Raw genomic sequence first — 14,090 nt, 5'->3', positions numbered from 1 at the left:
TTACAAGCATTTTTTCAGCAGGATTATATTCCACAGAAATTTTTATATTTTTTTCTGTAGCTAATATTTTATCATAGCACCCCTAAATATAGGTTGAAGTGTCTCTAAGTGGCTTGGTTATTTCACATTATGATAAAACACATGATCCCTTCATTTCATAAAGGATAAACTGAAGATCAGAAGGGTTATGTAAGTCAGTCAGTCAGGTTGAACTAGATAAAGAGCTTCTCCAGCTTTCCCACGTAGCGTTTCTGACCCCGCTTTATTCTCCATTGCACAATACCGCTTAGTTACTGGTCCTGGAATAACCAATGCACTGGAGCATTGGTTATTGGTCTCTGCTCTGTTTACAGCACTGGTTCCCAAACCCACAAAGGGAAACGCCCACTCTTCGCAGGAGCGTTCAAGACCCTTTACAAAGTTGTCCACATCCCCTTCCGGCGCTCAGGCACCTCGCACCAGCACTTGCTCAGAATGGTCCTTCACTGTTCCCTGGGAGCTCGCGGGCTAACACGGAACTAATACTCATGTGCCTCTTTCCTTTGCCAAGGTTTAATTTCCTCTTCTTTTATGTGTAGAAATGCTGAAATCTTCCAGGGCTCTGTTCAGATCTTGTATCCTTCATAAAGCCTTTTCAATCACAATAACCCCACTCTAATCTTTTTCATTCTCTGAATTCATAATACCCTCTTCAAATGAATACAAAGTGTCTTCCCATTAGAGTAAACTATCTCAATTATTCACTCCCATGTCAATTTCCCTGTGATGCAAAGAAATAACTGTACTGACTGCCCTCATTTCAAAGTCATGAATGTAAATGTTGTACTTTTTTCCTGTGGTTAAATAAAGACCATAATCCTGCCATCTGTAAATGTACTTTCAGATGGCATTAAATTAGTTTGAAATGTATCTATCGTACTGTTATAGTAACTTTTTCATTAATGCCATGCAGTTTACCATAACTGTTATGATAACTTTTTCATTTGTAATAACTCTCTTTCCCCACTTGATTCAGCCCCTGGTCTGAAAATGTACATTTTCTGACCGAGCAATTGTTGATTCCAAATACCTGAAGATTTCTCATGTAAGAGGAACGGTGTAATGTCTGTTTGTCTGTGTCTAACTTATTTCACTAAACATAGCGTTTTAGAGGTCTATTCATGCTATAACATATAACAAAATTTCACTTCCTTTCATAGATTAGTAGCATGCTACAGGAGATAATATGCTCTATTGATCCATTCCTTTCTTGATGAACAAAGGTTTGCTACCTTTTTGCTATGCACAATATTGTACAAATTTTCATTCACATTTCTAACTTCACTTCTTTTAGATTCCCAGAGGTGAAATGTGAAGATATCTGACAGTTTTATATTTAAACAGTATAAAACCAACAAAACTTCCCCAAATTTTACATACCATTTTATAATCCATTAGGATTGTGCAAAAGTCCCCTTTCTCCAAACTCTTGCCTGTAATTCATACTTTGGAGACTGTAGCCATCCAAATGTGGTGTCACATCTCATGATAGCTTTGATTTGCATTTCCCTGGCAACCAGTTATGGCCATCACAATATCACTTACATATCTAACTTTCATTATGTTGACCAGTCCTTTGACCCATTGTTTTCCTTTATACAACATATTTTGATCATGTTTTTCCTCCTCCAATTCCTCGAAGCTTCTCCACACTTCCCTATCCAACCAATGTCATGTTCTTTCTCTCCTTCACCCCCTTCTTTCAACAAGCAAGCAATGAGATCAATAAGGCACAGCATGAATACTAGTCAACAGGTATGATACTTCTAATTAGTCATGAACATGCTGACTTCTCTGTTTGATGATACACATTATCTTCAGCAAAAGGGCTTTACCCTCAGGTTGCGGGAGGCAACCAATAGCCTTGGCAAGAGTCTGTGATGTGTCTTGTGTTCTATGGGACCACCTTGGTTAATGATTCAACAGGATGTAGCACATTCCTGGCACTGGTGGCTTGTTTCACCTACTACTGTTTGGTGATTTCATTTAGGTTGTTTTCACAGATACACATAATTGAGGAAGCTTCTAGCATAGTAGATTTCCATGTAACTTTTCAAATGGTCTTAGTGTTAGTTGTCTCTCCTCATATTCCCTCCTTTATGTTTCTTATTCACCCTTTACTATTTAATATTCATTTTGCAGTTTCCCCTTTATTTCTCCATATCATTAGATTCTATATCTAGTTCCTTGTGAGATCCTCTCTTCCTTCCTCTTTCCTAGCCATTGAAGTCAACAGATTAAATACTATTTGTCATGCTAAAATATCTTGTTTCTGGCTTTGCTTAAAATATTTTTGAAACACCACTCAGAGTAAACAGCTAATTAAGATAAATGAGGCCATTGTGAGTTTTGCAGGGCAAATAGAACTAGAAAATACCATCCTGATTAAGGTAACCCAGACCCAAAACGACATGTGAGGTATGTACTCACTGATAAGTGGATATTAGCTAAAAATCCAAATACCTGTGATAGAACTCACAGACCCCATGGAAGTTTAACAAGAAGGAAGGCCCAAGTGTGGATACCTGGAACCCACTTAGAAAGGGAACAAAATAATCATCAGAGGCAGAGGGAGAGAGAGAAAACTGGATGGGAGAAGGGAAGGGGATGGGAAAAGGAGGGACAGGATTGGGTATGGAGAAAGACAGGAGGGTCATCCAGAGGGCCAGGAGAATGAATCAAAATATACAGCAGTATGGATTAGGGAGCAGGGGAAACCTGTAGAAAATCCCAGAGACCTGGGATGTGGGAGGCTACCAGGACTCAGTGGGGATGGCATTAGCTGAAACGCCCAACAGTGAACAGATGGACCACCCTCAGTAGAGAGACATGGCCCCCAGGTGAGGCAGGGAGCACCCACACATCTTCAAAAATTTTAACCCAGACTTGTTCCTGTCTAAAGGAAATGCACATAAAATGGAATAGAGACTGAAACAAAGGCTGTCTAATGACCCGCCCAACTTGCTATCCATCCCATGTGCAGGCACCAAACCCCAACACTATTACTGAGGCCATGACTGAGACAAATGTAGATAGAGCCAACCATTGGAATGACATCGGGGACAAATATGGAAGCGTTAGAAGGACTGAAGGAGCTAAAGGGGATGGCAACCCAATAGCAAGAACAACAGTGTCAACTAACCCAGACCCCTCAGAGCTCCAGAGCTGAGCCAAAATCCAAGGGGCACACATGGGCTGGTTCCGGCTCAGGGCACATGTGAAGCAGAGGGCTGCCTTGCATGGCCTCAGCGGGAGAGGATGTGCTTAATCCTGTGGAAACTTGATGCCCCAGGAAAGAGGATGCTGGTGGGGGTGAGACGAGGGTGGGTGGTCAGGTGGGGGCACCCTCTCAAAGGCAAGGAAGAGGTAGAGGGAGTGAAGAACTCAGGGAGGGGAGACCAGGATGGGGGACAACTTTTGGAATGCAAATAAATAAAATAATTTCGTAAAAAGACTCACATTGAAGAAAAACGTCTTAGAGTAGGTGTCTGTACCTATTTCCCCTATGTAAATATAACGGAAAGTGGCAATGGTGTTTATGAGTAATAATAACTCAAGCACGACTCGAACAAGGGAGTTGAAACTTGAGAATCTAATACACGAAATCCTGGTAAACATTGCATCTAAATTATTGAATAGCCGGAAGCAACAGTGTTCCTGTTGCATGTTCCAGCCCTCTTCTCTGTGGAAGCCATAGTACTGTGCTCTGTAACTGATATTCTTTACCTATTCTGACATATGCCTATTTCCCTCACATATACCTACAGTATCTTATCCCTAGTAGTATAAATTGTCAGTTTCTTTAAGAGAATAAAACATTTGCATTCCTTTCATTTATTTCCAACTTTATTTTAAACGTTTACAAAATACGTAGCTCTGAGAAGCTATTGGTGTGCCGCTAGATTTGACTCATGCTAGATAAGCTAAAACTCTTCACTAATTGATATCTATTTACACCCCCTAGATGTGCTCCACTGAGGATGGGCTCTACGTTTGAATTACAAAAGTATCCTTACTTCTACAGTTAACCGAAAGTTAAACCCACAGATCCAATCATTCAAAGGGAACACATATGAGAGAAAGCCTGTGGCATCTGTCTCCCAAGGGACACGTAGAGGGTGTCCTGACAGAATCTCATAGAGCACAGGTGACAGAAAAGGAGAAGGGCTGAGGGTGGAAAGGTTAGAGCAAGCCAGGAAGTGGGGGGATGGGAGAAATAAAAAGGAGAGAACGAAGGGTTAACCAAAATGAAGAAAGCATGAAAAAGCCGCATAGAAGCCTGCGTGCCGATTAAAAACATAAATTTAAAAAGTAAAAGTTAAAAGGGAGCTATCCTGCATGACTCAGTAATACTGCTTCTAGACACTATTTACCGGACAAAATTCCACTGCCACATGTGGGATACCTCCTTATGAGCTGTCAGTCAGGGAGAACCCAGGGGTCTCCTCCATGATACAGAGTCCTCCTATTCCTCTTAGCCGTCCCCCAGAGCTCATGACAAAGACCCTGTTACTTAACGTATCCTATGCCTTTGTTGCAAGACATAATGAAATCTAACTCAAGATGAGTTGGGATGTTCCTTCCTGCCGGCTTGATTTCCTAACACTGAAAATGCTGTGCAGGCCCCTGAGCCATAAGTCTTGCCCAGCTATGACCTTCACACACTTCTACTGTTGTGATAAAGCTACAACCAAAAGCAGTTTGGGGAGGAAAGGCTTCATTCGCTCACACTCCCATAGTGCATCATTGAAGAAAGTTAAGGCAGGAACTCAGGGCTAGAACCATGGAGGCAGGAACAAAGGAAGAAACCGTAAGGACAGCCTCCTTACCGCTTGCTTCTCATGACATGCTCAGCTCGCTTTCTTATGCCAACCAGTGCTGCCTTCCAGGGGTGGCACTGTCCACAATTAACAAGTAACTTTTTTTTAAATGTCACCTAAGACTTTCCTAAAGGCAGATTGATAGAGGTATTTTCTCAATGAGCTTCATCTTCTCAGATAACTCTAACATGTATAAAGTTAACCAAAAAAAAATTAGGGTTAGTAACCAACTGCCCTCAGAATAGGTTTGAGACCCATTCTACACCACATATCATCGGTGCTATAATACATGGCTATGAAGTCACCACCTATGGAGAATTCACTGTTTTTAGACAAATTGACATGGCTCTGAACTGCATTCTAAATATCAATGTCTGTACCCATAGACAAATGCTACTCTCACCCTTCAGAGAAGTTTCTCTTTGTGATGAAAAGCAGTTGTGGCTTGGGGCTGCTCAAGGTGCAGAGGAAGGCGATGAGAGAGCATTCAGCACGGAACAGGGCATTTATCCCACCCAATGTAAGGCTTGGGGAGCGAAAGGAATGCAGTAGCCAGGAGGAAGGAGAAGAGATGTGACCTGCTCTCTTAGGGACACAAAATAACCACTGAGAACACGTTCTCATGGCAGCCGCAGCTGTCTGAACAGGAGCTTCCGAAGACTTGGCTTGTTAAGAGCTAGTCATAGATCCAGAAGGGATTTATGGGAACCTACTTCTCTTGGATGAATTGACTGATGATGGATGAATTTTGGGGTGAGAACGGTAATTTTTTTCCATTACGAACTCAATAATAAGTCTAACAGACTTCAATAAATAGTCCCAGGCCCATGGTTGCATAGTCCTTGTTATAAATCAGTGTGTTACAAACAAAAAGGTATGGATGTGGAAAAGACACTTGTGGGGAGGATGCTTAAGTTTTGCGCAAAGATGGCAAGATAGATTAAACTGAATTTTTTTAAAGATCCTCTGTTGAAGACATACTAATTAAATCATATTTTAAGAATACATATCTTCATTCAGTGTTTCATTTTGAATATTTTAATAAGCATGATCAAACGTTTGACAGCTGGCTAGGATTCACGTGCTGGAAAGAACCACTATGACATGAAGTAGCCCTTCAAATGTGGAGTTTCTTCTGGGTTTCCATGTGTCTGTTTCATTTTTTTTCCATTTGGTTCATAACTTCTTTTTTTTATTTTATTTTATTTTATTTTATTATTAACTTGAGTATTTCTTATATACATTTCGAGTGTTATTCCCTTTCCCAGTTTCCGGGCAAACATCCCCCTCCCCCCTCCCCTTCCTTATGGGTGTTCCCCTCCCAACCCTCCCCCCATTGTCCCCCTCCCCCCAAAAGTCTAGTACACTGGGGGTTCAGTCTTAGCAGGACCCAGGGCTTCCCCTTCCACTGGTGCTCTTTCTAGGATATTCATTGCTACCTATGAGGTCAGAGTCCAGGGTCAGTCCATGTATAGTCTTTAGGTAGTGGCTTAGTCCCTGGAAGCTCTGGTTGCTTGGCATTGTTGTACATATGGACTCGAGCCCCTTCAAGCTCTTCCAGTTCTTTCTCTGATTCCTTCAACGGGGGACCTATTCTCAGTTCAGTGTTTTGCTGCTGGTATTCGCCTCTGTATTTGCTGTATTCTGGCTGTGTCTCTCAGGAGCGATCAACATCCGGCTCCTGTCGGTCTGCACTTCTTTGCTTCATCCATCTTGTCTAATTGGATGGCTGTATATGCATGGGCCACATGTGGGGCAGACTCTGAATGGGTGTTCCTTCAGTCTCTGTTTTAATCTTTGCCTCTCTCTTCCCTGCCAAGGGTATTCTTGTTCCCCTTTTAAAGAAGGAGTGAACCATTCACATTTTGATCATCTGTCTTGAGTTTCATTTGTTCTAGGCATTTAGGGTAATTCAAGCATTTGGGCTAATAGCCACTTATCAGTGAGTGCATACCATGTATGTCTTTCTGTGTTTGGGTTAGCTCACTCAGGATGATATTTTCCAGTTCCAGCCATTTACCTACGAATTTCATAAAGTCGTTGTTTTTGATAGCTGAGTAATATTCCATTGTGTAGATGTACCACATTTTCTGTATCCATTCCTCTGTTGAAGGGCATCTGGGTTCTTTCCAGCTTCTGGCTATTATAAATAAGGCTGCAATGAACATAGTGGAGCACGTGTCTTTTTTATATGTTGGGGCATCTTTTGGGTATATGCCCAAGAGAGGTATAGCTGGATCCTCAGGCAGTTCAATGTCCAATTTTCTGAGGAACCTCCAGACTGATTTCCAGAATGGTTGTACCAGTTTGCAATCCCACCAACAATGGAGGAGTGTTCCTCTTTCTCCACATCCTCGCCAGCATCTGTTGTCCCCTGAGTTTTTGATCTTAGCCATTCTCACTGGTATGAGGTGAAATCTCAGGGTTGTTTTGATTTGCATTTCCCTTATGACTAAAGATGTTGAACATTTCTTTAGGTGTTTCTCCGCCATTCGGCATTCCTCAGCTGTGAATTCTTTGTTTAGCTCTGAGCCCCATTTTTTAATAGGGTTATTTGTTTCCCTGCGGTCTAACTTCTTGAGTTCTTTGTATATTTTGGATATAAGGCCTCTATCTGTTGTAGGATTGGTAAAGATCTTTTCCCAATCTGTTGGTTGCCGTTTTGTCCTAACCACAGTGTCCTTTGCCTTACAGAAGCTTTGCAGTTTTATGAGATCCCATTTGTCGATTCTTGATCTTAGAGCATAAGCCATTGGTGTTTTGTTCAGGAAATTTTTTCCAGTGCCCATGTGTTCCAGATGCTTCCCTAGTTTTTCTTCTATTAGTTTGAGTGTGTCTGGTTTGATGTGGAGGTCCTTGATCCACTTGGACTTAAGCTTTGTACAGGGTGATAAGCATGGATCGATCTGCATTCTTCTACATGTTGACCTCCAGTTGAACCAGCACCATTTGCTGAAAATGCTATCTTTTTTCCATTTCATGGTTTTGGCTCCTTTGTCAAAAATCAAGTGACCATATGTGTGTGGGTTCATTTCTGGGTCTTCAATTCTATTCCATTGGTCTATCTGTCTGTCTCTGTACCAATACCATGCAGTTTTTATCACTATTGCTCTGTAATACTGCTTGAGTTCAGGGATAGTGATTCCCCCTGAAGTCCTTTCATTGTTGAGGATAGCTTTAGCTATCCTGGGTTTTTTGTTATTCCAGATGAATTTGCAAATTGTTCTGTCTAACTCTTTGAAGAATTGGATTGGTATTTTGATGGGGATTGCATTGAATCTGTAGATTGCTTTTGGTAAAATGGCCATTTTTACTATATTAATCCTGCCAATCCATGAGCATGGGAGATCTTTCCATCTTCTCAGGTCTTCTTCAATTTCCTTCTTCAGTGTCTTGAAGTTCTTATTGTACAGATCTTTTACTTGCTTTGTTAAAGTCACTCCGAGGTACTTTATATTATTTGGGTCTATTATGAAGGGTGTCGTTTCCCTAATTTCTTTCTCGGCTTGTTTCTCTTTTGTATAGAGGAAGGCAACTGATTTATTTGAGTTAATTTTATACCCAGCCACTTTGCTGAAGTTGTTTATCAGCTTTAGTAGTTCTCTGGTGGAACTTTTGGGATCACTTAAATATACTATCATATCATCTGCAAATAGTGATATTTTGACTTCTTCTTATCCCATCTGTATCCCCTTGACATCCTTTTGTTGTCTGATTGCTCTGGCTAGAACTTCAAGAACTATATTGAATAAGTAGGGAGAGAGTGGGCATCCTTGTCTAGTCCCTGATTTTAGTGGGATTGCTTCAAGTTTCTCTCCATTTAGTTTAATGTTAGCAACTGGTTTGCTGTATATGGCTTTTACTATGTTTAGGTATGGGCCTTGAATTCCTATTCTTTCCAGGACTTTTATCATGAAGGGGTGTTGAATTTTGTCAAATGCTTTCTCAGCATCTAATGAAATGATCATGTGGTTTTGTTCTTCAGTTTGTTTATATAATGGATCACGTTGATGGTTTTCCGTATATTAAACCATCCCTGCATGCCTGGGATGAAGCCTACTTGATCATGGTGGATGATTGTTTTGATGTGCTCTTGGATTCGGTTTGCCAGAATTTTGTTGAGTATTTTTGCGTCGATATTCTTAAGGGAAATTGGTCTGAAGTTCTCTTTCTTTGTTGTGGCTTTGTGTGGTTTAGGTATAAGAGTAATTGTGGCTTCGTAGAAGGTATTCGATAGTGATCCATCTGTTTCAATTTTGTGGAATAGTTTGGATAATATTGGTATGAGGTCTTCTATGAAGGTTTGATAGAACTCTGCACTAAACCCGTCTGGACCTGGGCTCTTTTTGGTTGGGAGACCTTTAATGACTGCTTCTATTTCCTTAGGAGTTATGGGGTTGTTTAACTGGTTTATCTGTTCCTGATTTAACTTCGGTACCTGGTATCTGTCTAGGAAATTGTCCATTTCCTGAAGATTTTCAAGTTTTGTTGAATATAGGTTTTTGTAGTAAGATCTGATGATTTTTTGAATTTCCTCTGAATCTGTTGTTATGTCTCCCTTTTCATTTCTGATTTTGTTAATTTGGACGCACTCTCTGTGTCCTCTCGTTAGTCTGGCTAAGGGTTTATCAATCTTGTTGATTTTCTCAAAGAACCAACTTTTGGTTCTGTTGATTCTTTCTATGGTCCTTTTTGTTTCTACTTGGTTGATTTCAGCTCTGAGTTTGATTATTTCCTGCCTTCTACTCCTCCTGGGTGTATTTGCTTCTTTTTGTTCTAGAGCTTTTAGGTGTGCTGTCAAGCTGCTGACATATGCTCTTTCCTGTTTCTTTCTGCAGGCACTCAGCGCTATGAGTTTTCCTCTTAGCACAGCTTTCATTGTGTCCCATAAGTTTGGGTATGTTGTACCTTCATTTTCATTAAATTCTAAAAAGTTTTTAATTTCTTTCTTTATTTCTTCCTTGACCAGGTTATCATTGAGTAGAGCATTGTTCAATTTCCAAGTATATGTGGACATTCTTCCTTGATTGTTATTGAAGACCAGTTTTAGGCCGTGGTGGTCCGATAGCACGCATGGGATTATTTCTATCTTTCTGTACCTGTTGAGGCCCGTTTTTTGACCAATTATATGGTCAATTTTGGAGAAAGTACCATGAGGAGCTGAGAAGAAGGTATATCCTTTTGCTTTAGGATAGAATGTTCTATAAATATCCGTTAGGTCCATTTGGCTCATGACTTCTCTTAGTCTGTCGACATCTCTGTTTAATTTCTGTTTCCATGATCTGTCCATTGATGAGAGTGGGGTGTTGAAATCTCCCACTATTATTGTGTGAGGTCCAATGTGTGTTTTGAGCTTTAGTAAGGTTTCTTTTACGTATGTAGGTGCCCTTGTATTTGGGGCATAGATATTTAGGATTGAGAGTTCATCTTGGTGGATTTTTCCTTTGATGAATATGTAGTGTCCTTCCTTATCTTTTTTGATGACTTTTAGTTGAAAATTGATTTTATTTGATATTAGAATGGCTACTCCAGCTTGCTTCTTCTGACCATTTGCTTGGAAAGTTGTTTTCCAGCCTTTCACTCTGAGGTAGTGTCTGTCTTTGTCTCTGAGGTGTGTTTCCTGTAGGCAGCAGAATGCAGGGTCCTCATTGCGTATCCAGTTTGTTAATCTATTTCTTTTTATTGGGGAGTTGAGGCCATTGATGTTGAGAGATATTAAGGAATAGTGGTTATTGCTTCCCGTTATATTCATATTTGGATGTGAGGTTATGTTTGTGTGCTTTCATTCTCTTTGTTTTATTGCCAAGACGATTAAAAATATGGAACGCTTCACGAATTTGCGTGTCATCCTTGCGCAGGGGCCATGCTAATCTTCTCTGTATCGTTCCAATTTTAGTATATGTGCTGCCGAAGCGAGCACCATGTGTCTGTTTCTATTCTGGACATATTTTCTCATTCACATTCTCTCCCCATCCTGTCACTTTCATAAAAATGTCCACTACTTTTTTAAGTGTCAAATACTGTTTATTTGATATCATACATAAACCATAATAAGTAAAAGGCAGCATCCTTGACAAAGGGAATTCTAATTAAAACAGAATCGTCAATAATAGACAGTTGCTTCTTGGTGTTTATCTATTGCCTGTAAGAGGACAGTGGGCACAAACTGAAACACAGATGAGTCTTGGTTCTGAGACAGTGATAGAATTTTCCCAGTGTTTAAACATATTCATATACCCAGTTATATAAATCTAAGTATAAAACCATTCAATAGGTTTGAGGCTATACCCCCATATTTATGGAAGGTAAATCATTACTAATTAAGTCCAATCGTATCTTGAGAAAGGGAGAGCAGGGATAGCATGTATACAACTGGAAGTGTTACTTTAAATAAGATCATATCCACCTATGACAAGTCAGTTTCACTTAAATCAGGACTGTCCAACAAAAACATTGTTAGCCATTCGTGATCTGAATTTTGTGTATTAATTAAATATCATTAAATCATTAAAAGCCATAAGACATTTGTTTTATAAAATATAAGGCAGTGGAATTACTCATTAGTAGCCTTTTTAAGACAAGCTATTAGGTCTGCCCTTTCTCCCTTCTTCTTAATTCCAGCGAAAATCATTTTTATTCCAGGGATGTATTTTTTGGGATTCTCCAAATACTACCTCAGGGCATCCTCTCCCCATGTGATGCCTTTGTTCTTGTTGGCATCTGTGTAAGAAAATCCAGCAGCCTGGCCTGTCTTCCACCCAAACAGATTTGGTCCAGTCTTATGCTTTTCCAGCATGACACTGGGCACACTTCTGAACAAAAATCTTCTTGCCTTTTTCAACATCACCCATTTTAAATTCGCTCCCGGCTAGTCAACATCACAAATGTTCAGTCCAGAAGACAGACATCCCACTTTCTAAATTTCCACTCTTTATACCTGCATTTCTCTGTAAAAATTATTTCAAAGCCTTCTACTTTTTAAGGGACATAAATGAATCAATTACAGGATATAGTCCACCATGCCATATTGTAATGTTTTACTGACAGATAATTAAAAATTGAAGAGTACAAACACTATTTGACTTGAAATATAGATTGTGATCATTCTCTATAATTAAATAATTTTGCCACCATTTCATGGAGAAACCAGTGTCTCTGAGCAGATGTCCAATCAAGTCCTTGGGTGGACTCCTTCCTCTCATTCAAGAACCTCATGAACATTTCTTCAACTTTTTATTCTTCCTTATAATTTCAGTGGAGTAGAATCAGTTGCATATCACCAGCAGCGAAGTTTAAACATTTAACATTAAACAGGAAAATGGGTGAACTTGGGAGTTAAAGTGGGATCACCAAGGCTGAGAGGAAAAAGCTGCACATTCTCTGATCCTAGCCAACAGTTCATACATGCAAACAGCTGTAACTATGGGTATTCCATAATATCTTAAAAGGACATCAAGAATTTCTCTATTTGGGTCCATACCCGATTTTAATTGGATCATTTGCATTTTTATATCTAATTTCTTGAGTTCTTTATATATTAGAATTATATCATTGTGTAGAGTTAGTTTAAAAAAATCCTTTCTCATTCTGGGCTGCTGCTTTCTTCATTTCATGGTGTCCTTTGCCTTACAGAAGCTTTTCAGTTTCAAGTCCCACTCATTGTTAACCTTAGTGCCTGTGCTACTGGTGTTCTGTTCAGAAAATCTTTAATTTTAAATTGTATTATGTGTTTCCTGACTTTCGTTGTGACCAGTTTCTTGAATTCTTTATATATTTCGGACATTACTCCTCTATTATATAAGGAGTCGATAAAGAAGAAACTCTTTCCCCATTCTGGAGGCTGCCGTTTAGTCCAATTGACCGTGTCCTTTGCTTGACAGATTTTCAGTTTCATGAGGTCCCGTTTCCTAATTGTTGATCTTAGCGTCTGAGCTTTCTGTAGGAGGAACTTAGTCAAGCAGGCCCAGCTGCAATGCTGGCATAGAGGCCTCTGACCCTTTTGCCTCTGCAGTTCCTGTTTGAATTCCTAAACTTTTGAGTTCCAGAATTCCCTCAAGTGTTGTTTTCTTTTACTTCCATTTTCAGGTCTTGAAGAGTTTCATTTGTTTCTTTCAGCTGTTCATTTCCATTTTCATAGATTGCTTTATGAGATTTATTCATTTCCTCTTTAAGAGCATCTACCATCTTCATATAGTTGGCTTTAAGGTCCTTTCTTTGATCTACGACTACATTGGAATATTCATGACCTGCTATGGTAAAATAGCTGAGCTCTGGTGGAGACATGTTGCCATAAATGTTATTAATTTCATCCTTATAGTGGCCTCTAGGCATCTGCGTTTGAAATGATTCTATGTGCTAATTTCTGGGTTTGTCTTTTTTGGGTGGACATTTGTTTCCTTGGTTTCTGTTTCCACTCTGGATTTTCGGAGAGTGTAATAGCTGTGTGTTGCCTGTTTTACTGGCTTGTCTGCTGGTGTTGGAGCCTGGGATACAGAAATCGGTTGGGGAGGAAGTGTAGGAGAGGATAGTCTATGGTATCCACAGGAGATGTGGGCATGGGAATGGATAGTTCCACTAGTGATCTGTTACAATGCTAGGGATTGGGTCTGCAGGGAACAAAGTGACTGGAGGTCTGTGGCAACTTACCTGGTTCTCTGACAGTTGTGACTTAGACAAATTTACATTCCAGCTAAAATATACTCTTTTGGTATCAGCAAGTGTCAGAGAATGATGAAGTCAGCAAACTGCTAGGGTAGATTTTACCTGATCAATACTTTCGTATGAGTCACTACCAGTATTCACCTCACCATTTTACAAGCCCTGGGCTTTTCTCCAAGCAGTAAAACATTCAAGTGAAATACATTAGAAAACATGGGGAAAACGCACATGCTACTTACCGCCCGCTGTCACGTGCAGTGTGTACATCCCTACACTTACAATTCGAGTCTGTCCCTCACCATCACAATGTTTCGTCTTCTCCTCATAAGCAGCTCCTCCCCACAAATGAAGTTAATTAGATCACAAGCAGCTCACCCACTAACTGAGTTCACTGACAACACGAATGCGCTGGCCCACTGTAGTCAGATGAGGTGCTCTGGTTGGCAATCAAGTCTGTTGCATAGACTCTCGGGTTTCGAGTGGTTCCCACAGTGAGAACAGCATAGTCTTTATGTCACGTGATGCCTTCTAAAATTTAGTTAACCAACTTTATTTTTACATCCTCGTTTCATA

At 40.1% G+C, this 14,090-nt stretch overlaps 1 protein-coding gene, 1 non-coding gene and 1 pseudogene across 4 annotated transcripts in view; all 3 read right to left on the bottom strand.

The window, feature by feature from the left end:
- Nucleotides 1-14,090, bottom strand: part of Stpg2 (sperm-tail PG-rich repeat containing 2) — a 524,919-nt gene that overhangs the window by 215,763 nt on the left and 295,066 nt on the right. The window lies entirely within an intron of this gene.
- On the bottom strand, nt 9,698-12,326 carry Cycs-ps2 (cytochrome c, somatic, pseudogene 2; annotated as a pseudogene).
- On the bottom strand, nt 10,673-10,779 carry LOC120101136 (U6 spliceosomal RNA). Its single transcript, XR_005501533.1, has one exon. It is a non-coding gene; the product is annotated as a U6 spliceosomal RNA (small nuclear RNA).

This window comes from Rattus norvegicus, chromosome 2 (assembly GCF_036323735.1).
Source record: "Rattus norvegicus strain BN/NHsdMcwi chromosome 2, GRCr8, whole genome shotgun sequence".
In the NCBI taxonomy this organism is placed as follows: domain Eukaryota; kingdom Metazoa; phylum Chordata; class Mammalia; order Rodentia; family Muridae; genus Rattus; species Rattus norvegicus.
This window is presented reverse-complemented; position numbering and strand designations above follow the sequence as displayed.